Raw genomic sequence first — 18,913 nt, 5'->3', positions numbered from 1 at the left:
TCCCCCTTTTTGTAAATAGGGACAACATTTGCCCTCTTCCAGTCTGCCGGGACTTCGCCTGTTCTCCAGGAATTCTCAAAGATGACTGCCAGTGGTTCTGAGATCACATCTGCCAGTTCTTTTAATACTCTTGGATGCAGTTCATCTGGCCCTGGAGACTTGAATACATCTAAACTAGCCAAGTATTCTTGTACTATCTCCTTAGTTATTCTGGGCTGTGTTTCCTCTGTTGAATCATTTGCTCTAAATTCTTCAGGTCGGGCATTGTTTTCTTTATCGGAGAAGACTGAGGCAAAGAAGGCATTGAGGAGTTCAGCCCTTTCTGTGTCCCCTGTTTGCATGTCACCATCTTCTCCTCTGAGTGACCCCACTGTTTCTTTGTTCTTCCTTTTGCTACGAACATACCCATAAAAGCCTTTTTTGTTGCTTTTAACCTCTCTAGCAAGCCTGAGTTCATTCTGTGCTTTTCTGACTTTGTGTCTACACGTGCTGGCTATTTGTTTGAATTCCTCTTTGGTGGTTTCCCCCCTTTTCCATTTTTTGTACACATCCTTTTTTAATCTTAACTCAGTTAAAAGTTCTTTAGATAGCCACCCTGGCTTCTTTAGGCACCTTCCATGTTTCCGTCTCATTGGTATTGCCTGAAGTTGTGCTTTTACTGTCTCCCTCTTAACAAACTCCCAGCCATCATGAACTCCCTTTCCTTTTAGTATTACTGTCCATGGGATCTCACCCAGCATTTCCCTAAGTTTTATGAAGTCGGCTTTCTTAAAGTCAAGAAATTGAGTCCTAGTATGCTTGGCTGCTCCTTTCCGCTGTATAGTAAACTTCAGAAGAGCATGATCACTCGCGCCTAATGATCCTTCCACTTCTACCCCACTAACCAGGTCATCAACATTGGTTAGGACCAGATCTAAAATGGCTGTTCCTCTTGTTGCTTCTCCCACTTTCTGGACAATGAAGTTGTCTGCAAGGCCAGTGAGGAATCTGTTTGACCTTATGCTCTTGGCTGAGTTTGACATCCAACAAATATCCGGGTAATTGAAGTTCCCCATTACTACTATCTCCCTTCCTTTTGCATGCTTGGCCATCTGTTCAAGGAAGGCATCATCTATGTCCTCCGTTTGGCTTGGGGATCTATAGTAAACTCCCACAATGAGGTCACTGTTATTCTTCTCTCCCTTAATTTTGACCTAAATGCTCTCACTTTGGCTTTGAGGTTCTAAATCTTGGATCTCTTCACAGGTATACACATCCCTGACATATAATGCCACTCCTCCTCCTTTCTTGTCTGGTCTGTTTCTCTGAAATAGATTGTATCCCTCCATTATTACATTCCAATCGTGGGACTTATCCCACCAGGTTTCAGTGATGCCTATTATGTCATATTTAGTTTGCTGTACCAAGAGCTCAAGCTCATCTTGTTTATTTCCCATGCTTTGTGCATTAGTGTACAGATATTGAAGTCCATTAATCATTCCCCCGTGTCTCTTATTTAAGGATTTTTTCCTCCCACCACTAGGTCTGCATGCTGTTTGCCCCATTTGGTCTATGACATTTGGATGCTCATCTTCATCAATTGATAGACTTCTACCTTCAGGAGCACTGTCTGAAGAAGAAGAAAGTGCACTTCCCAGTTAGAGGCAGTAATGCTTCTGAATACCAGTTGCTGGAATGCACAGGAGGGGAGTTTGTTCTTGTGTTCGAATCCTGCTTTCAGGTTCCCCACGGGTATCTGCTTGGCCCCTGTGAGAATAGGATGCTAGACTAGATGGGCCATTGGTCTGATCCAGCAAGCTCTTCATATGTCCTTATAAATCATTTGCAACCCACATGCAGCACAGTTCTATACTCAGAAAGAATTCCCATGGAATTCTATGGAGAATATGAGTTAATCCAGCCAAACCACCACTCTCCCTCTCTTTGATAGGATTGATAACATTGCACTCACACCCAGAATAGAGAGGCAAAATGAATATATTGGTTTCTATGGGCATGTGCCCTGGTCCCCAAGCAGCAGCCAAGACTTGCAGCAGGGGTGAGTCAAGTCTCCACATCGCTGGCAGAGGAAGAGGACACGGTCCTTGCTCTCAAACATAAGGCTGGTGGTGTGTAGTCTAGGTCCACAAAGCAGGATTGCCTTAGTCAAGAACCTCCACACCAGGGATGGTGAATCTGTGGCCCTCCAGAAGTTGCTTGTCTACAGCTCTAATCACCCACAATCACTTGCCATGGGTGCCGGGGCTGATGGGGATCGGAGTTCAACAGCATCGGAAGGATCTCATGTTCCCCATTCCTATTTAAAATTCATATCAAGTCTGGTTGTAAGATGAAGCGCCACATCAGCCTTGGAAGATGGAGAAAGACCCACCTTAGAAACTTTGGAAGTCTTATTGAAACTCCCTTTGCTTGCACCAGAATCTATAGAGCTTTTGCCTACATATTTGCATCTGATTTTGTGTTAGGCAAACCTTTGGCCACAACTCTATTTATTCTATTTATAAGTAAGTGGATTGTTTTGTGGCAAGCCAAATGGGTAGAGTTAATGTCTGTACAAGGACATGCCTCCTGCATGAATATGATCATGAACAAAGCAACTGCATTAACATTTGTCCGCTCCCGCATTTTTGAGTCGCTTAAGATTTTCCTCTAAAGCACTCTGATTATGCCCTCTCTCCTTTTGTCTTCCATTTCTTAGTTAATTTGACAGGTGAGGAGATTCTATAGCTCCTAGATTTTTTAGTCGGCTTCCTTTTCATAATAACACTTTTCTGATTTTGTACCTAATCCTTTGGTAGCCTTTGAGTCTTGATTACAAATGCACTATCAATTTCTTTGGAGTGTCTGTGCATTGTGCTCTCTGCAGGAGCAGTAATCTTTTCTCAATTAACACTTTGCAGAGATCAACCAAGATCAGAAGAATGGCTCATTCTCTTTAGATTGAGAGGATAGGAGTTGGGTGAAATTCCTTATTCAGCAGCAGCCCATCTACCACCAACTCTATATGCATCCTTCCTCCGCCCCCCGCCCCCAAAGTGCATATGCTGGTTGTAATTTTATGAAATGCAGATGCTGCACAGAGTTGAACTGAAATTTATTAATGGAGCAAATCCAGTACTAATTTTTGCAGCTGTGACATAGACAAAAGTTCTGGCAACAGGAGCAGAAAACAGCTTTGATTACCTCTGGATGGGCCTGGAAATAACTTTGCTGATGCAACAACAGATGAGTGCTCAACCTGTTCTACAGTCGCCACTCACTTCCTGCTTCATGAAAAGGGTTGTGTGATTTTTGTCTCTGATTGTTAACACTTTCAAGCAGCCTCAACCTACTAAAGTCTTCCTGCCCCTGATTGTGCATGGAAAATGTGAGCTGTTTTAAGACCATTGTGTTGCCTTCATCCATCTACGTACACGTACCCTCTCACTACTCGTGATGCCGATCACATAAGTGACATTTCAGCACTGGTAAATTACCTTTCCCTGAGCTGAAACATCAGTGCGGACAATAGTCTGCCTACCCTTCTGGAAATGACAATCAATTCACAAAAGGGCATGGACCAGTCTCTTTGGGGAGACATCTCGAGGCAAAGCAAACACAGAACTTTCCCTTCATAGCTCAAACTGAAAATGAGTCTGAAGTGGGACAGGGTGGGGAGCAGGTCTATTCACCACCCATGTCAGTTTCCAAAATATCATTACTATAGCAAGAAATGTAGAATGTTCTGGCTCTGCCCACTAGTCAATCAAACACAGAGAAGGACCAACACCCATCACATTAGGCTTAGACAGGGGTATACTGGTGTATAGCAACTGGGGTGCCTTGTGCTTGAGGAATTCAATCTTTGCAATCCCAGTTTGAAGAGAGACATCTTCTGGACTAATGTGCAGATCACAACTTATTCATCCACTGGCTTTCACATTTTCTGGATGTTCTGACAAAATTCATGGCTATGATTCCTAACTGCTCTAGCGGAAACTCATTGGGTGAGAAGTGCCACTGCTCAATGGCAGGTCAGTAATTTGAAATGATTTTGATCAGGATTTAACCCTGGATGAATCAACTGATCTGACATGTGCTACCAGAACCTGGCTGAGCAAGGATGGAGGGAGATCAGTTTGATGCAACTGTACCCACCATGTTTTCAAGTGCAGCAGAGGGTTTGGTCCAACAGGTGGAGTTGCAGTGATCTACCATGAATCCAACCCCTTGTTGAAAGTCTGGTAGTTCCAAGATTGGAGTATGTGCACCAGGAGGTGGTGGGGCATTAAGACATGATCAGGAGTCTGCTGAGGGATAGCCCATCCTGCCACCCATCACTCAGGGCTGATAGATGTGGTCCTGGAAGTATTGTTGACTTCCCCCATACTAGTTGTGTTGATGAACTTCAACACTCATGCCAGCTGATCAAGAGCTGCCTAAAATTGTATCTCAATATCTTCCCCACCACATATAGTATGGCACAATCCTAATGTAGTTTTGGCTGACCAGAATGAAAGTTATCCAGGGGAAGGAAGTTCAAAATAACTCTGTATCTCAATTGGGTTCAGATTACCTGGAATTCTAAACCTCTACAAAGACACCCTTGTAAACTGGTGGATCCAGATGGGTTTCTGACTGCTCTGGGGACTTTCCAACCATTTGCGCTGGTGATCCTGCTGAATCCATGGTTGATCTGTGAAATGGGAAGATGGCCCCAGGCACTTGACATGATCACCCCAAAGCATCCTCTCCTGTTCCACTTAGGTCAGGCTCCTTGGGAATCTGAAGAGCTTGGGGAAAACAATCCACTTAAGTAGAAAGCTACAACATCAGAGGAAGAAGACTTGGGAGAAATCTGATCAAAGGCTTATTCCACAGCAGTGATGGCAACAAAGAAGTTGTTCTACTCTGCCAGAGAGTGGTGAGATAAAATGGTGGCAACCTGGTATGAAAAATGTGCAAAACAATTTGCAGATAAAACCATTCACATCCACTCCAGGTCTACATAGGGAGAATAGTGGTAGTAGTAGTAGTACAGTGGTACCACAGTTTACAAACTTAATCTGTTCCAGAGGTCCGTTCTTAAACTGAAACTGTTCTTAAACCGAGGCGCACTTTCCCTAATGAGGCCTACCACCGCCGATGCCCTTCCACCGTTCGGATTCTGTTCTTAGACCAAGTTAAAGTTCACAAACTTTTGGAACTTAGACTCAGATAAGCAAGATTTCAAGATAGTAAGCGCTTTTAGACTTGGAAGAGGGGGGAGAAAGAACAGGGTGAGAGACTGCTTGATTACCCTCCGAACAAAAGAGGAAAGAGACAAAATATTGAGTCTGCACTTCCAGAAGACTTTGGAAATACATGAATCAAGAGTGGAGATATTTAAGGACATCCCGAAATACCTTTTGGATCTTAGGGCTAATTACGGAGATCTGGTGGCCCTGTTGAGAGGAAATAGAACCGTTTTTAGGTGGGAATCCCCCAAGGCCTATCCTTTACTTTCAAAGGGAGAAAGTTTAAAATAAGATCAGTGGAAGATAAAGAAAATTTTTTGAGAGAGCACGGAGAAGACCTGCAAAAAGAAGCTGAAGAAGAGCCAAGAGCATTAAAACCAGGAATACAAGACATAGTACCACTACCTTTGGGACTGGACAAGCTAGAGAAAGTGATACCACCGACAGAACAAGAACAACTACTGGGGGCAGTTGGAGGAAAAGGAAAATAAACACACCATGTCTCTGCAACTATTAAGTTGGAATATTCATGGCTTTAACTCCCCGGAGAAAAGGAAAAAAAGTCTTTCATTTATTGAAAAAGGAACAATTGGACTTGATTTGCTTACAGGAAACACATGTGATAAGGCTACATAGGAAAGTATTGATTAATAAAAGATTGGGTCAAGAGTTTATTTCATCGGACAAGGTCAAAAAGAGAGGAGTAGTAATTTATGCAAAAGAGAGCCTATCACCGAAATTTATCTTTAAAGATGACCAAGGAAGATTTGTGGCAATTGAAATTCAAACACAAGGAGAGAAATTTTTGATAGTAGGAGTATATGCACCAAACGAGGGGAAATCTGAATTTTTTAAGAAGTTGCATGAGACATTGTTGGACTATATGGATTACAACATTATTATGATGGGAGATATGAATGGAGTGGTATCTACAAACATGGATAAGTCACAGAGACAGGTAGTTACTAAAGATGGCAGACTACCAAAAACTTTTTTTGAGATGACTGACAATATGGACTTGATTGACATTTGGAGAACAAAGAATCCCTTGGGTAGAGAGAGAACTTTCTTCTCTGAAGCCAAAATGACATGGACAAGAATTGACCAAATCTGGATAACTAGAGGATTGGCTCCCAAGATTCGAAAAGCGGAAATTTGCCCTAAAACTTGCTCCGACCATAATGCTGTGAGAATGGATATGAAACTAACACCAACTGGTTCCTTTAGATGGAGGATGAATGACACCTTGTTTAGAGATGCAGAGGTTACTAAGAAGGCCCAAAAAACCTTGAGAGACTATTTTGAGATAAATATGAACACTACTATGGAAAAAAGAGTAATCTGGGACGCAAGCAAAGCGGTTATGAGGGGGTTTCTAATTCAACAGAATGCAATAAAGAAGAGAACTCAAAATGAGAAAAAAGATAAAATTTTGGAGAAAATAAAAGAGGGAGAGAGGAAATTGAGAGCAAAACCAAAGTCACAAGAGATTCTGAGAGAAATAAAGTTATATCAAGTTCAATATATGAAAATGATGAACCAGGAAATAGAATGGAAAATCAAACAGATGAGACAAAGGACATTTGAATCGGCTAACAAATGTGGGAAACTGCTAGCTTGGCAAATGAAAAAAAGACAAAAACTCAACACTATTACCAATTTGGAAGTGGAAGGAAAGAATATACAGAATCCAGTGGAAATTAGAAAATGTTTCCAGAGGTATTTTAAACAGTTATATACACAAGGGCCACAGAAAGAAACTGACATAAATCAATTTCTAAAAACAAATGGACTACAAAAAATCTCTCAAGAAAATAAGTTAATGTTGAACTATAAAATAACAGAACAGGAGGTGGAAGGTGCCATCCAGAATATGCAGTTGGGCAAATCTCCAGGGCCGGATGGCTTAACCTCAAAATATTATAGATCTTTGAAAGATTGGATAATTCAACCACTAAAGGAGGTCTGTAATGAAATTTTGGAGGGGGGAAAAGCGCCAGAGTCGTGGAAGGAAGCCTATATTACACTTATACCAAAAACCGAGTCTGAAAAGACACAACTTAAGAACTACCGCCCCATATCCCTGCTTAATGTGGATTACAAAATTTTTGCAGATATCTTGGCTAAAAGGCTTTAAAAAAGTATTAGTGGAGGAGATACATAAAGACCAAGCTGGCTTTCTCCCGGGTAGACACTTGTCTGACAACACGAGGAATATAATTAACATCTTGGAGAAGTTGCAAGTGAACATTAACACTAAAGCAGTCTTAATTTTTGTAGATGCGGAGAAAGCCTTTGATAATATTTATTGGAGTTTCATGAAGAAAAATCTTCAGGGGATGGGGGTTGGTCAAGGGTTTGAAAATGGTATAGGTGCAATTTATTCAGAACAAAAGGCTAAACTAATAGTTAATAATGTGGTGACAGAGGAATTTAAGATAGAGAAAGGGACATGACAAGGCTTCCCAATTTCCCCATTGCTTTTTATTTCGGTCCTGGAGGTTTTGCTAAATATGATCAGAAGAGACCGTTTGATCAAAGGTATACAGGTCGGAGCCAAACAGTACAAATTGAAAGCTTTTGCAGATGACTTAGTACTGACGTTACAGGAGCCAGAATCTAGCACTAAAAGAGTATTAGAACTGATTCAAGAATTTGGTCATGTGGCAAGATTTAAGTTGAACAAGTTAAAAACTAAAGTTCTTGAGAAAAACTTAACACTGATTGAGAAAGAGAGGTTTCAGAAGGAGACAGGTTTAACATTGGTTAAGAAAGTAAAATACCTGGGGGTTAATATGACCGCTAAGAACTTAAACTTATTTAAAGACAATTATGAGAAATGTTGGTCAGAAGTGAAAAAGGATCTAGAAATATGGTCAAATTTGAAGCTTTCCTTGTTAGGTCAAATTGCTGTTATAAAGATGAATGTATTGCCAAGAATGTTATTTTTGTTTCAATCATTGGAAATTTTGGACAAAATGGACTGTTTCAAGAAGTGGCAGAGAGACATTTCTAGATTTGTTTGGCAGGGCAAGAAGCCCAGAATAAAATTTAAAATACTAACTGATGTAAAGGAAAGAGGTGGATTTGCCCTGCCAGACCTTAAACTCTATTATGAATCAGCAGCATTCTGCTGGTTCAAAGAATGGCTGCTTCTTGAGAACACAGACATTTTGGATTTAGAAGGTTTTAATAACGTTTTTGGGTGGCATGCATATTTGTGGTATGACAAGGTTAAAGCACATAAAGCATTTAAAAACCATATTGTCAGGAAAGCATTGTTTAATGTCTGGATAAGATATAAGGACCTACTTGAAAATAAAACCCCAAGGTGGTTGTCACCGATAGAAGCGAAGGCTCAGAAAAAGCTCAATATGGAGGCCAAATGGCCGAAATATTGGGAAATTCTGGAACAAGAAGGAGACAAATTGAAATTGCAGAGTTTCGAGAAATTAAAAGATAAAGTGCGAGACTGGCTTCACTATTAGCAAATAAGGGAGGCTTACAATTTGGACAAAAAAAATTGGCTTCCAGGTGGAAAAATCAAAATTGGAAACAGAACTGTTAGATCCCAAAACTAAGATACTTTCAAGAATGTATAACTTGCTGTTGAAATGGAATACTCAGGATGAAACGGTTAAATCTGCTATGATTAAATGGGCACAAGACGTTGGACATAACATTATGTTTGCTGACTGGGAACAGTTGTGGACCACAGGTATGAAATTTACGGCATGTAATGCCTTAAGAGAGAATATTATGAAAATGATATACAGGTGGTACATGACACCAGTCAAGCTTGCAAAAATCTATCATTTGCCCGATAATAAATGTTGGAAATGTAAAGAAAATGAAGGTACATTCTTTCACCTTTGGTGGACGTGCCCAAGGATTAAGGCTTTCTGGGAGATGATCTATAATGAAATGAAAAAGGTATTTAAATATACCTTCCTGAAGAAACCAGAGGCCTTTCTCCTGGGCATGGTCGGCCAATTGGTGTCAAAGAAGGATAGAACTTTCTTTATGTACGCTACAACAGCAGCAAGAATACTCATCGCAAAGTATTGGAAGACACAAGATTTACCCACCCTGGAAGAATGGCAGATGAAAGTGATAGACTATATGGAACTGGCAGAAATGACTGGCAGAATCCGAGACCAGGGAGAAGAGTCGGTGGAAGAAGATTGGAAGAAATTTAAAGACTATTTGCAGAAACATTGTAAAATTAATGAATGTTAAAATGATGTTGAATTGAAATCAAGCGGCCTTAGCAACAAGGTTAACAAGAATATGTAAAAATGGATTGATATTGGATGAAAATATAAAGTTATAATATGTTGAGATATAGAATTAAGATAAAAAGAAACAGGGTAAGGATTTGCTGAATTAACCATGTGAACGGGAATACCAAAAAGGGAGATGTGAGGAGGTCGGGGAAATAAGTAAATGAAATTTAAGATATGAAAAGATTGATTTGTTTTTAACTATTTTCTATTTATTTTTTCTGTATTTTGTATTTTGTATTTTTTTCTTTTTTTTCTATGTATTTTTGTACTTTTTGTATTTTTTTCTTTTTTTTCTTTTTTCTTTTTTATTCTGTAACTTTCTTCTTTTTGTAAAACCTTAATAAAAATCTTTTTTTAAAAAATAAAAACAAATAAAGTTCACAAACTGGGACACTATTTCCGGTTTTGCAGAGTTCATAAACCAAATCGTTCATAAACAGGACTGTTCTTAAACCGAGGTACCACTGTAATAGTAATAATAATTTTATTTATACCCCACCTAGCTGGCTGTGTTGCTCCAGCCACTCTGGATGGCTTCCAACACATATGAAAACATAATAAAACATCAATCATTAATATTAACAGTCTGATCCAATACAAAAAAGTCACAGTTAAAATAAACAACTTATATCAAATAAAACAATATTCAACAATCCATTAGAATCGAATATTAAACCGTAAAATTAAATATCAGCAAATAATAAACAGTTTACACTTATCAATTACAATAAAGAATTACTAAACCACAATCAATAAAAGTAATGGCAAGTCACAATGCATAAGTTACCACAAACTATACCCTCTGGGGCAGCTGCCAATGCTTCAACGGAAGCAAGGAGCCACTTGCCCAATTTTGATGAATTAATCTCATCTTGCTCAATCTGACAATGTGGAGAAGTTGCTTGGAGAGGTGAAGCCTACGACTTGTCCATCTTAGTTAGTAGAAGGTGCCAGAGAGGGCTGGCCAGTTGAGCGCTGAAAGCTATAAATGCTTCTTCAAGGGTGGGGACACCAGCTCACTTCTCATGTCCCACCATCCTGACCAGAAGTTGGGGGAGCAAAACATTCCCTGGCATAGTGCTGTAGGAACAATATAGTGATTATCTAGCTTGGGGGCAGGGGAAATAAAAAGTTAAAACAGATGAGCAGGTTGAAATGACGGAAATCCTCTTTGTGCCTTTTGCAAAACTTGACCTCACTGCACTCAACTCTATGGTAATGAACTAGCAACAATGAGCCATGGATAATGAACAAGCATGGCGGGTTTTTAAGAAGCCTTTTCTAATATGCGGTTTTAGTGGCTCTCTTGATTAAAGCACTGATCCACTAGAGGCATGCCAGACTAATATGGACAACAATAATATATCAGTTTTAGTTCATTCTTCTCATTACTCCCCCCCCCCATTACCCCTCCAGAAGATTTCGTTAGTTACAGGCTGCCACAATCCCTAACCCAGTGGATTTTTAAAAATAAATACCACTCAGAGAAACCCGGAAAACCCTACTGAATTATAATTGGCACATCTTAAGCTTGCTCATCCTTCTTATGTTACATCTGTTCTTCTTCATACTGTTTCTGAAGAGTTCAGCACATCTGGTTGGGTGCTATTTTGACATCTGGACACTGCATCTGAATGTCTGATGCTCACATCTTAAGTCCATACTGCAACTGTCCAAGTTCATAGGATGATTGCTGTTACACTTCCTGTGATTTTTCTACTTAATTTTCATCTTCAAATGGATGTGTTGGTGTTTTAAAAATATGAATTTGAGAATCAAATTTCACTCTGGTTTCTGTCATTGACACAATTGCTTCCAAGAGCCTCTCTGGCACTGTAGGGCCAGCTTCACTTAGTATACTGAAGAGTTGCTGTCAATGAAAACCAACTGGGTGAGGACTGGCGCATAAGTGGTGTCAAAGGCAGATCTAGGAGAGTATGACCAGTCGAACTGGACACAGAGTTTCTGGGGGCGGCATAGCAGGCACAGTAACTATGATGTCCAATGGAAGGCGAGAGATGGGGGCACCAGATTCCAGTGTCACACAGGGCACCACTGAAATTTGAGACGCCAAGATGGCATAAATCTCATTCTGGAGCCAACCAAGTAAGGTGAAGATGCTTCCAATGCAAAGAGAAAATTCTGAGATAAATGGATCAATACTCTGACTTGGTAAAATGTACAGGCCCAGTATACCTGAAGCAGCGTCTCCACCCCCATCGTTCGGCTTGGACACTGAGGTCCAGCACCGAGGGCCTTCTGGTGGTTCCCTCACTGAGAGAAGTGAAGTTACAGGGAAATAGGCAGAGGGCTTTCTCGGTAGTGGTGCCTGCCCTGTGGATCTCCCTCCCATCAGATGTCAAAGAAATAAACCACTATCTGACTTTTAGAAAGCATCTGAAGGCAGCCCTGTTTAGAGAAGTTTTTAATGACTGATGTTTTAATGTATTTTAAATCTTTTGTTGGAAGCTGCCCAGAGTGGCTGGGGAAACCCAGCCAGATGGGCGGGGTATAAATGATATATTAGTAGTAGTAGTAGTAGTAGTAGTAGTAGTAGTAGTAATATAGTTTCCTGCGCCCGAGTACCTAACACCTATCTTGATCTTAGGCCCCCATCTGCACTACATATTTAAAGCAGAGCTCTCTGGGGAGAGGGATTGATAGTTAAACCATGCTGGGAATTGTAGTTCTGGGAACAGGGGGCTTGTAGCAGCTCTCAGTGTCTTTAAACAAAACCCTTGGTGGGGGAAGCCATGACCATATAAAGTGGCATACTAATGCTTTAAGTGCTCTTGGGTCCTGAGCATTCACCAGAATGTTCAAATTCACATGTCATTTATTTGATAGCCGATCCAAGGCACCTCACCTTGGTGCAAGGCCTACAGAAACTTGTGCAGTTGTGTTTTCTCATAGTGGATGGATTCTGTCCAGTGTTTTTAAAAATAAAAGGCTAGTCGTTATCTTGTTAAGTGAAGAGGAGGTAAATAAAGCACAGGCAGATGAAAAGGAATAAATGAGAACAACTGAGAATGCTCAATCTAAGAAAGCCACAATGGTTTCTAATCAGAAAATTATATTTTTAAGTGAAGGAGAGAGGAGGGGGAATCATTGTAATTTCTCAAAAGCTTAAACATTAAAGACTATGGGAATTATATCAATTTCTTCCTAAAGGGCAATCATTGTCAGATGAAGAAATTACTAGATGATCACAATTTCATTTGTCCGTACAGCATTTAAGGTCTCCTGGTACTGAAGATTTTATAATACTGATAATTATCTACTTTTCCTCCCTGTTTTTCTATAATGCAGCACAGCATCCCATTATGTTTTACATAATTAGCAATATTCTTTGTATAATACAAATCTGACAAATCGGGCTTTAGAAGTTGTACAGAAGCAGATAGGCTATTAGGTTGGAAATTAATGATCTTCATAGGTCAGAAGCATTGTACAGATAATCATAAAATGTTTGCATTGAGATCGTCAGGGTCTTATGCGCTCATTAATATTTAAGATCATTTTATTTTTCAGAAAGAGGGATCTATCAGAAACTCTCTCATTATTTTTTAGCTTCGATGCCCCAGGCGTCCATCACACATAGCTGCAATGTGGTAACAAGGACCACTTTTGGTGGTACTGTGCCATACAAGGTGCCATACTTTAAGAACATAGAAAAACTGGAACAAGTCCAGAAGAAAACAGAGATGGTCAGAGGGATGGGAAACAAGTCCTTTGATGACAGGTTGGAAGAACTGCATCTGTCCCACAGAAGAGGTCACAGATGTAAAGAAGACAGTATAGATCACATGGGCTCATATTACAGAGGGCAGATTTTCTTTGAACATTAGGAGATGTTTATTGGCAATGAAAGCCATTCCTTGGCGGAACCAAATACTTAGAGGAATGGCAGGATATTTCTGGATAAATTAACAGGAAGGATTCGAAATCGGCGGGACCAGAAATTCACAGAAAATTTACGGATTATTTGAAAAGTATTTGTGAAGACCAGACGATGTTTGTAGGTTTGCAAGAAGTTTTGTGAGGAGTATTATTGGAATTATTGCAAAAATGGATAAGGGGGAGGATGATTAGTTAAGATATTTAAAAGTAATATAAATTTAAGAAATGTTTAAAACGGTGGATCATCAGAGGTGCTGATGGAAGTCCAGAATGATTGTATAAGTAACAAAGTTTTGTGGTACGTATTATAATTTATATGTTAAAATTAATAAAAATTATTATAAAAAAGGAATGGCAGGATATTTCTCACTGGATGTCTTTTTTTAAAAAAAAAAGGCTGGATTGCAACATTATATGATCTGGAGGGCCACATGCTCTCCACCCCTGCTATACATGTCTACTCACAAGTAAGTCCCTCTGATTGTTTTTCTCTCCAAAGTAGACCCACTTGGGACAACACTGAATTCAGCAAGGTATACCTCTGAGTGCATGTGAGTTGGATCACACTACAGTGGTACCTCGGGTTAAGTACTTAATTCGTTCCGAAGTTCCATTCTTAACCTGAAACTGTTCTTAACCTGAAGCACCACTTTAGCTACCGTATTTTTCCCTCTATAACACGCAGATTTTTTCTCCTAAAAAGGAAGGGGAAATGTCTGTGCGTGTTATTGAGCGAATGTGTGGTCCCTGGAGCCAAATGGCAAAAAAAATCAGGCAAAAATCAAATCGCGCGTCTCGGAGAAGGGAAACCTGAAAAGAGGAAGTGGCTGCTTTCCTGCATTCTGCCTCAGGGTCTTACTGCCCACCCTCCTCTGTTTCCTTGCTGTGTTTGCTCAAACGGAACAAAGAGCAGGGAAAGCCCCTCCCCTCCAGGCAAGCAGAGGGGAAAGCAGAGTGTCGTCTCTGTGCTCCGGTGCTGCTGAAAACATGCAGGAGGGAGAGAGAGAGAGAGAGAGAGAGAGCTGGCTGGCTTGGGTGGGTAGGTGAGGGAAAACTTTTGCCTTCCTTTCCTCCCTCCCGTTATACCCCTCTCCTGCATTCTTAGCCAGCTGCTTCTCTGCACACCCCTCTCGTGCTCCTTGTCCATTCTGTATTTTTCCTTCCTTCCCCACTTAAAATGTGGTTAAAAAGCATGGATCCACATGGATCCTCAGGATCTTTGCATTGGGTCACCCCAAATTCACCATCAGATCACATAGCATGTCCATGGCTACAGCCTGCCCCCCAAAAATCACACACGCACTGTTGCCTGGGGCTGCAATGGTGCAAAAATGTGGTTAAAAAGCATGGATCCACATGGATCCTCAGGATCTTTGCATTGGGTCACCCCAAATTCACCATCAGATCACATAGCATGTCCATGGCTACAGCCTGCCCCCCCCCAAATCACGCACCCACTGTTGCCTGGGGCTGCAATGGTGCAAAAACGTGGTTACAAAACATGGATCCTCAGGATCTTTGCATTGGGTCACCCCAAATTCACCATCAGAGCACATAGCATGTCCATGGCTACAGCCTGCCCCCCCCAAATCACCCACCCACTGTTGCCTGGGGCTGCAATGGTGCAAAAACGTGGTTACAAAGCATGGATCCACAGGGATTCTCAGGATTTTTGCATTGGGTCACCCCAAATTCACCATCAGATCACATGTCTGTGGCCACAGCATGAAGCACAAAAATGATACATCCACTGTTTCATTCAGAATGTTTTTTCCCTTGTTTTCCTCCTCTAAAAACGATGTGCGTGTTATGGTCAGGTGCGTGTTATCGAGCGAAAAATACAGTAATTGGGCCTCCCGCTGCCACCGCGACGCTGGAGCTGCCACCACACGATTTCTGTTCTCATCCTAAACCAAAGTTCTTAACCCAAAGTACTATTTCTGGGTTAGCGGAGTCTGTAACCTGAATTGTATGTAACCTGAAGCGTATGTAACCTGAAGTGTATGTAACCCGAGGTACCACTGTATTAGGTTGCAATCCTAAACACACTAATCTGGCATTAAATTCCATTGCACTTGGTTGGGTTTATGTCTGAGTAGCCATGTGTAGGACTGCAGTGTCAGAAACCGCACAGGATACAAATAAATAGCAAATCAAACCATGATGCAGTGACAAGCAAAATGATCTACAGGTCTTGTCAGTGTCATGTGCTATGCACACCCCAGGGGTGGGATTTAACTTGTCAAGCTAAACCATCGTTTCGCCATATGTTTGAGATCTTAACCTGGATTAAGGCAAGAAACCATGGTTAGGCATTAGTCCTGCATCAACCCATTCAGTCACATCAATGGCAGCACTAGCAAGGCTTTCAACAATTTCATGTCTTTTGGAGCTTAAGCTTTATTTCTTTAAAGTTTTTATGATGCCCTCTTTGGAATATTTTAAGATTTAATACTATATAATACTTCCAGACATGATCTCTTTCCCCCACACTTTGAATTTTAGTTCTTTCCATTATCAGACAATCCCTTTGCTTCTATGGACTGTGGCGTACGCTCTATTATTGTAAGGTATTTTATAATCCTCTGTCACAAAGCAATAAAATGTTTTTTACTTTATTTATCCTTAACAATAAATATGATTTTCTTCCCCCCTCCTTCCCGGATTGCCTTCATATTCACCATGAGATTGATAAGGGCATTGCTAATTTATTGTGCATGGCATTATGGCACATAAAATTTGCAATTTAATAAAAGTATTTGGTAAAGGTGCCATTACATTTGCAGAGAGTTGTAAATGTTTCAAGCATTTGTTAAGTTTTATGACTGACTTGGATTCACAATGGTCCCATTGGCTGAAGATGGCACTTCTCCACACTTTGATTCCCTTCTTCATAGTGAAATCCATTTTCTGGCCAGTGTGAATCATCTGAGTCAGGACAAAGACACAAGGACAAAATCCTGTAAATCAACCGATTCAGCATTATGTCTATTTTGTTTTTTTTAAAAAAAACGAAAACAAAACTTGGACAAAGATTATGGGTGGTCTCTCATACTTCAAAATTTACACTGCTCACTATTCCATTTTTTTAAACCGCCACATCACAAAAGTGCATTCAAAATTGATTTAATTGCCAGTGAAATTCTCATGGTTGTTGCTGCAGTTACATCATTTTCCATATAGTCATGGAGTGAGAGTCCTTCACTCTATGCATCATCTCTGTGGTGGTCTGCACTCTGCAGCCTTCCTGGGTGCTTCCTGAAAACCCCATGATGTCGACTTAGTACCTTAGCATCCCATGTTTCAATTAAAGCTCAGGGGACGATGTCATCATGTAACTTCTCCCATGTGACTTTTTTATTTTTATTTTTTAAATAATTTTTATTAACTGGCCAATCACATCAAATTAAATCACATCACATAAATTCCAAATTACAAAGCCAAATTTTTAAATTTTGTTGCGGGAACCCATACTTCAAGATCCAAAGGGGGACTCAGATCATCTTCTTATTACTGCGTTAATGTCCAAATCAGTCCCAATCAGTCCAAACAAAATTCATAATTCTATCCAGTCTTATCTTGGTGTTTCCACATCATATCTTGTTCATATAATTTCTATTTTTCCTTTACGATCTCTTCTGTTAGTCTCCTTAAGCCAATAAGCAAAATAATAATCCTGTGTGGATTTCCCGTTCCTCCACTAAGTCCAGATGGTTTCCATATATCTCCTTCATAGATAACATCGCTCTTTCCATCATAAATTTGGCATTTGTCGCTCTTAAGTCCCACCAAGAAGTAGATCCACGATATGTAAACAACTCTATTTCTCTCTTTCTCCTCCCAGACCCAAGAGCTCCAACAATGCCTCCCAAAATGGCGACGGCATTTTTAACTGCGTCATTCCAAAACTCTTAGCTTTCCAGCTTCATCTTGAAACATTGCTTTGGTTCGAAAGTTTATCTCCACACAGCCTTAAATCCACAGCTTAAGTCCTTAGTTTCTGACTCATTAGGGGAGGGGATTCTTGTTAAATCACATAAGAAAAAGGAAGGCAGGTTTTTTCCCCCCTCCCCCCTCAGTCATACCGTATCTTGACGTATCTTCTCATATTTTATTCTTGTCTTGTTATCAGAGATCTCTTCTGTCGGCAGTCTTTACTCCCCTTTTTCCTTGAAGCATGTGCAATTTATCTCGTCCAAATTGTTTCTTTTGAAGATGCTTGCAACTAGCGGCGCGAATCAGGGACGGCGTCCAGGAGTGCCGGAATCCCACAGGAGGGCTTTGTGCCTAGTGCCCCCACCCCCACAAATTCGGGGGTGGTATAGGGCACAGCAGGCAAGGGCCGTTCCCCCCCCCCACAATCCTGGGGGAGTTAAGGAGGCTAATTACCCCCATCATAGCCTCCAAATTACCTCGTGTGGGTCGGAGAGATGTTATTGTCAGCCATCTTCCGATGCGCCACCTAGTGGCCCCCCTCCCATGTGACTTTTTTAGATCAGGAAGTGCAGGCTGCTGGGGAGACTGCAGAGCACTCAAGAAATGTTTAATGAATAGAAAAAACACCTTCAGTTGTCATCTTTGGAATACAGTGGTACCTCGTGTTACAGACACTTCAGGTTACAGACTCTGCTAAACCAGAAATAGTACGTCGGGTTAAGAACTTTGCTTCTAGGTTGAGAACAGAAATCGTGCTCCAGTGGTGCGGCGGCAGTGGGAGGCCCTATTAGCTAAAGTGGTGTCTCAGGTTAAGTACAGCTTCAGGTTAAGAATGGACCTCCAGAACGAATTAAGTACTTAACCCAAGGTACCACTGTAATAAGGTAAGCTCAACTCCACATCCGCTAAGGAGCCTAGATAATGAGGCAGAAAAATGGACGTACCTTTCACAGTGGAAGGAGTTTTGAGAAATTTGTGGAAAAGGTCACAACCTAGCACTATTCATTTGCCTGTTTACTGCTTCAGCAATTTTGCCATGTCTTCAAGTTCATCTACTGAATTAGCTTGGTTTGTATTCAACCATATCACAGTTTGTGTCTAGTTGGCTGATATTCAAATAGGGAGCCCCAAGATATGTGTCTTCACATGCAAGTAAAGCCCTGCTGGGATGCAGGTGGCGCTGTGGGTTAAACCACAGAGCCTAGGACTTGCCGATCAGAAGGTCTGCGGTTCGAATCCCCATGATGGGGTGAGCTCTCGGTCCCTGCTCCTGCCAACCTAGCAGTTCGAAAGCATGTCAAAGTGCAAGTAGATAAATAGGTACCGCTCCAGCGGGAAGGTAAACGGCGTTTCCATGCACTGCTCTGGTTCGCCAGAAGCAGCTTAGTCATGCTGGCCACATGACCTGGAAGCTGTACGCTGGCTCCCCTGGCCAATAAAGTGAGATGAGTGCTGCAACCCCAGAGTCAGTCACGACTGGACCTAATGATCAGGGGTCCCTTTACCTTTACCTTTAGAGCCCTGCTGGAGCAGGCCAAATCCTATCTTGCCTAGCATCCTGTTCTCACAGTGGCC

Source organism: Podarcis filfolensis (assembly GCF_964270895.1).
Source record: "Podarcis filfolensis genome assembly, chromosome: 10".
Lineage (NCBI taxonomy): Eukaryota > Metazoa > Chordata > Lepidosauria > Squamata > Lacertidae > Podarcis > Podarcis filfolensis.
Note: the sequence above shows the minus strand (reverse complement) of the source record.